This window comes from Triticum aestivum, chromosome 4B (genome assembly GCF_018294505.1).
Source record: "Triticum aestivum cultivar Chinese Spring chromosome 4B, IWGSC CS RefSeq v2.1, whole genome shotgun sequence".
Taxonomy (NCBI): Eukaryota; Viridiplantae; Streptophyta; class Magnoliopsida; order Poales; family Poaceae; genus Triticum; species Triticum aestivum.
Genome location: NC_057804.1, coordinates 162,364,786 through 162,370,817, shown reverse-complemented (window position 1 = coordinate 162,370,817; position 6,032 = coordinate 162,364,786). Strand labels below are relative to the sequence as shown.

Sequence of the window (6,032 nt, the reverse complement as noted above, 5' to 3'; positions counted from 1 at the left end):
CCCCCTCCCCGACGTGCCGCCGCCATGCCCCTCCCCAGCTGCGCGCTCACGGTCTTCTGCATCCAGCACCGCTGACAGGCAACCTCTTCTCCAATTTCTTTGCATTATGACATTCAGTTGCGGTTCAACAAAAGAACAACAGTAGTACATACATCTCTTTCCTCTCTACTGCTCTTTTCTGTCGCTAATTTGTTTCTCTCTATACTGCAGCACGAGGGGGGTTGGACGAACTGCAAGACAAAAAAGCTCAGTTCTACACACAGGCCCAGCCAGGTAAGGGGCTCACACCAGTACAACTCTTCCTCCCTTATCCGTCCGAGCACCTCCTGCCATGCTCCTTCACGAGCGAGCTTTTGCCGGCACTGGTGCACACCGCAACATGTTCAAAGAGTGTCTTGGAAAAAGTTCAGAAGTTTGGTTCCATGAAAAATTACACTTGCTCATCTTGAAAGATCATGAAAGTTCAGAAGTCAAGGTGCCCAACACCTGTTTGATGAAATGGCAGGGGTGAGAGTTGCTCCTTGCCGTTTCCGAGCCTATAAGTTCTGCTCCTTGCCGCTCGCCATTGGTGCTCGCTTGTCGTGACAAATAGGCTAAGCAAGGCGAGAAGAGGCAGGCTGGTACCGAACCTAGTGTGGTGGTGCGTGTGCTTTTCATCGTAGGAGAAATCTGCAGCATGATATAATTGAGACTTCATTTTCATAGCAGTATTGTAGGAGATAGAGAAGAATATGGGCACATCCAGGAGCAAGCAAGGCCAAAACAAAAAGATTAGACTAGATGAAGAGATCAATGCCATGTGACGATCCAGTGAAAAAGAGATGCCTCCCATGCGTAACTATAGTACTAGTTATTTTGTGTTACTGCTACAAACTTGCCTTTGCAACAACCAAGGTATCCAAGAATGTAATTTATTCAAATGACAAGGTGTACAACTTTTTCATGTTTATGTATTTCTCTAGTTTTGCTCTCTGGATGTTCACAGTGTGCAATTGTAAATAGGAAATATATAGAAAAATGAATAAAATAAATCCCGCTATGAAAGTTCAATTGAACTAAAATTAGAAATACAAGAAGGTTTATATAGTCAAACTTACTGTTTTTTCAAAAAACGGTGCTGTGTGTTTGAGTTACTTATTTTAGTCTAGTTCAATTATCTTATTTTAGTTGATGTGAGTCAGAGTTTTTAGTCAGAGAAGTCAATAGGAATAGAAAGAAAGGAAAAACATGTACTGATTGTTTTATTCAGCACAAGGCTTCCAAGCATTTTTCAGTTTCAGCACAAAAGGCTCAGTTCAACAAAAACCATGCCAACTTGGATTTTTTTTCCAACGGACGTGAATACTAGTCTTCTTACCAACTTACCACCTAATAAGTTACAGGACGGACCAAAACTTTCTGCAATACTATTTGAGATTACTATTCAAGATCAGTTTTGAGCTAAAAGTTCCATTTTTCTTCCCTCCTGTTTTGATACATATTTAGGAATTACCTTTGTTAACTTTGGCATCCCCCGACGCCTCGCGCCCCTGGAGAAGCCATGCGCTAGATCCAGTAGGGTAACATTGTTGACACCAACGTCATAGTACTCAAGTGTCGCCTTTTCTCCTAATGCCTAACAATGATTGATTTTGATCAGTACTTGGTTGTGTGATATTTTTGTAACCAGGACGACCTAGACCTTCCTCTAACTTTTACACTTGATGTGACCAGATCCTGTGGGCGAAAGTCGCCGGAGCCGACGGGTGTTCGCGTGTTGAGGTGCTGGAGTGCTGCTTCTCTGCCGAGGACGCCGTGCTGCACCGGCGCCGCCACATGTCCGATTTCTCCTTTGGTATATTTTCTATATGGCCAACAACAGTTCTTCAGTGCCTGATTCGACAAAAAGACTAGCAGTTCAATTACTACGATTGTTGTGTGATGTCGTCTTCCTGGTTAATTCAAACGTATTCCTTGCTTTAGTACTTCTTGCACTTTCTTCCATTTCCATGTGACACTTGTTAGATTGCTCTCAGCATTTGATGTATTTCATGCAACACTTGTTATATTGCTCAAAAGATTGTGTTATTTATTAGTGAATTTGCTTTTGGTGTAGAAGTTCAATGTGTATTTATCTCAACAATACATAATGAACCATAGAGACAGTACAATCTGCTGCAATATCGGTTTGATGATCAGTACAGAGTTGTTGATCATCTCAACTCTACAACTAGTTGACCATCTCAGTTCAACTATTATTGGGTGCGCCAAAACTAGATGCTCGACTGCCTTATTATTATTATCACTAGTGCTTTGCTCCTTTAGTCCAACCTGACCCCGCGTACTTCATTCTTCAATTTTTGTAGCTATTTTATTTTGTTCCTAGTTCACTCGCAAACTACGATAGCGGCCACCACTAAGGGCAATTGCTTCCAGCACAGGAGCTACATGCTCGACCGTTGTGCACTGCCGCCATGGACATGCACAAAGATATTAAGTACAAGTATGTTAGTTCATTTTTTTACTATGGATTTACCTTGTATAAGTAGTAGTGCAGCAATAAAAGGTGTAGTTGTACTGACGTTTTAGTTGCTATATGGGGAACCCGGGGCCATTTATTTTGGTTTTCAGTTCAACTTTTCTGTTCTTTTCAATCTGTATGCTTTATTGTGCACAATCTTGAGGAAATACCCAAAAATCATGTGTGCACTCAACGTAGTTAAGTGCCTTTGTAAAATTTTGGCAGTCCATCCCAGACTAAGCAAACAATACATGTTAGTCTTGGTTTGTGGTTAGACATGCAAACAGTACATGTGTGTATTGTTGCTCTTGTTTATTAAGGCCTGCATCGATAGTTAATCTTGAACTGGATGTGTTGTTCTATGTTAGGTGAATGAAGCCTCGGGGCCAGCAGCCACATGCGCTACAGAATACAAGTGTTTGCAGTTTGCTCACCAGAATGTTGAATGAGAGTACATCATTATTACTCAAAAAATTATTTTGTATTTCTTCAGAATTGTTCTCCGTATCCGTGGCAAAGAATGATTTTTTTCTGGTTTAATGCAATCCTCCTGTGTCAACCCGGCAATTCGACCCATGGGCGGCCGCGCCCATGGACACCCGATCCGAATGGGCAGGGTATGGGTCGCCATATTCATTCATGGGTAAGCCCGATGGGTAACCCGATTAGTCATGGGTAGGGTATGGGCATAATGTTCTACCCATGGGTTGCCCGATGGGTCACCCGATTAGTATAAGTGATTAAAGTATATTATTATTTTATATTATGTGTGGACATTTTGGTGAAGATACTTGCTAGTAATTAATTTTTTTAGAACAAGCCAAGGCTGCCAGTAGCGATGCATGTATGCATCTTTGCTCTACATTTTATTTCTTTTTGACCGCTCCTGGTAAGGCCCATGAATGAATCAAATGTCACTGCTTGGATCATTTGTTGAGTAGGTAAGCAGCAGCCCAGCATTATTGCTGGCTACCATGTCGTCCATTTGGGCCTCAATAGAGTAACGTGTCGGCCATTTAGGCCTCCAAAGCAAGCCCACCTCGTATCGTACTTTTGCATGCAACGAGACAAGGACACAGGTTGCCACCTTGTTTAGTACCACCTCGCCTAGTCGCGCTGGTGGGAGGTGCAGTTTTGCCTATATAAGTGACTCGAGACCTGACTAGAGGAGGCAGCAGCTATTGCATCATCTGGATGTGACTACTCACTGCTGCGCCCAGTGGCTAGTCAGCTAAAAAGAACTACAACATTGGTAGGATCCACGATGCATGCTATTCTTAAAGTAAAAAATAAATGTATGTTTCTAACCCGATGGGTGCCTTAATGGGTCGGGTTGCCTGATGTGGGCATGGGTCTGACTTGAGACCCATGGGTAGGGTCGTGGGTCTGTCCTATGCCCATTAGTTATTCGGGCATGGGTTTGAGCGAGCTTGACCCGGTCAAACCCGACCCGACTGCCACCTTGACTCCTGTGGAAGCACTAAAACGCGCTACCTCTTGAACCGATACTAAAGACAAGGAGTAGGACCAAGTGTGCTGGAAGTTTTTTTGTACCCATGTGCGGAAGCACTTTATTTTTCTGATAATTATTATTGTGTTCATGTGGGTGCTTGAAAAGTTCTGTACAAGAATAGGTTGATGATTATTGTGCTGAGGTCGGTGCTATGGATAATATGATTCATATACATGTATTATATGTGTGGAAAAAAATTATGTCGGATGATGAAAGAAAAAATGGTTCGAATTAAAAATATTGATCAGTACGAGTTCAAAACGGTGGTCCGTTCGGAATAAAAGAAATGGCAGAAATTCAAATTGTAAAAGTTCAAGCAAAAAAGAAACCCCATGGAAATTCAAATGGTAAAAGTACAAGTCGTAAAATGAGAGAAGTTCAGAACGTCATTGTAAAAAATGTTGAGTTCAAAAAAAGAAACAAACAAAACATTTTCTTTTTGAAAAAAATATCATTTAGTTCGACGATATAAACTGTGTAAGTAAATGGCGGTGATACCGTAAACCATTAAAACTTTAAGAGCAAAACCTTACGAAAAAACAAAGTAAAAGTCCAATCTATGAAAACATGCTTAGTACAAATACATACGGAGATCAGTTCGAGTACTTTGTTTTCGGAACAGAAACAAAATACGACAGGCTTCACCGTATTTGAAATTACAGGATAAGTTCTTGAAAAAGAAAACACATACATAGTTCGGTCCAAAAGAATGATCAGTTCAATAGTGCTCTCTCCTGCCTATTTTGGTTGATGCCCACAAATGGACAAAAAATTATTTCAGAAATGTTCTATTATTACTAGCATATAAGTACACAAAAAATTGAACACGAGGTCCTACATTGGCTTTGAAAAAATGCTAAAAAACACGAAAATTCAAAAAAACTTAAGTTCAAGGGGTTAAATAAGAGAAGTTCAAAACATCATCACAAAACAAAGTTGAGTTCAAAAAAATGAAACACGCAACCTATTCATTTTATTAAAAGTATTATTCAGTTCAACGATATAAACCATGCAAGTTCGAGAACGCAAATACCGTAAACTGTTGAAAATCTACGGGGAAAACCATACCGAAAAAACAAAGTAAAGTCGAGTATGTTAAAACACGTTCAGTACAAAACCATATAGACATCAGTTCAAGTAATCTTTTTTTGGAACCTTTCAAAATTACTCTCCGAAGAATACATCAGTACAAATGCACCCGTAGAATGGTACAAGTACTCTGTTTTTTCTGGCGGAAAAACAACACGATGGGTCTCACCCTAATCAAAATTACTCTTCAACGGATACGAATTTGAGAAAATGTTCAACATGACTAAGTTTCATATTTTCGATATCTTTCCAACGATATATTATTTGCCTCATTTCAACAAACTTTTAAAAAAATCGCGTTCAAAATCAAATTTGACCGTATTCGAACTTGTTTTATAAACCGTAAGGAATTAGAAAAACATTTCAATACAAAAAAGTTTCGTATTTTCCATAGCTTTCCAATGCCGTATCATTTGCGTAAATCCGACAAACCATTTGCAAAAAATCATGAAAATACGCTTCGCCCAGAATTTCACCTTTTTCAAATTACTTTTAAATCATATAGAATTAGAAAAAACAATAGATATATGGAAGATGCGGATTTTCACCAGCTTTCTAACGCCATCTTATTTGCTCAATTCAGATAAACCGTTTGAAAATTGAGTCCAAAATACCATTCGCGTTTTCAGTTTTTTAAAAAAATGGTTTTTCCAAAACTGCTCTTAAACCATAATGATTTTGTAAAAAATCTTAAATATACTTGAAATATAGTTGTCAAGAGCTTTCCAATGATATATTACACGCCCCATTATGACAAAAAAATTGCAAAAATATTTTGAACTAAAGAAAAAGATTTGTTAAACAGAACTAGAAGTATCGGTTCAACCGCTCGAAAATCATCAGTACAACCGTCTAAAATTGTAAGTTCAAGTAGGGTAATAGAATAATATTCTGTTACGCGAAACTAAATAGGCCAGATGTGTGTGTGTG

At 39.3% G+C, this 6,032-nt stretch overlaps 1 long non-coding RNA gene across 1 annotated transcript; it reads left to right on the top strand.

The window, feature by feature from the left end:
* Positions 1-6: 6 nt before the first annotated feature.
* On the top strand, positions 7-3,306 carry LOC123094668 (uncharacterized). Its single transcript, XR_006445912.1, has 3 exons — positions 7-273; positions 1,714-1,834; positions 2,869-3,306. It is a non-coding gene; the product is annotated as an uncharacterized lncRNA (long non-coding RNA).
* The last annotated feature ends 2,726 nt before the right edge of the window (positions 3,307-6,032 follow it).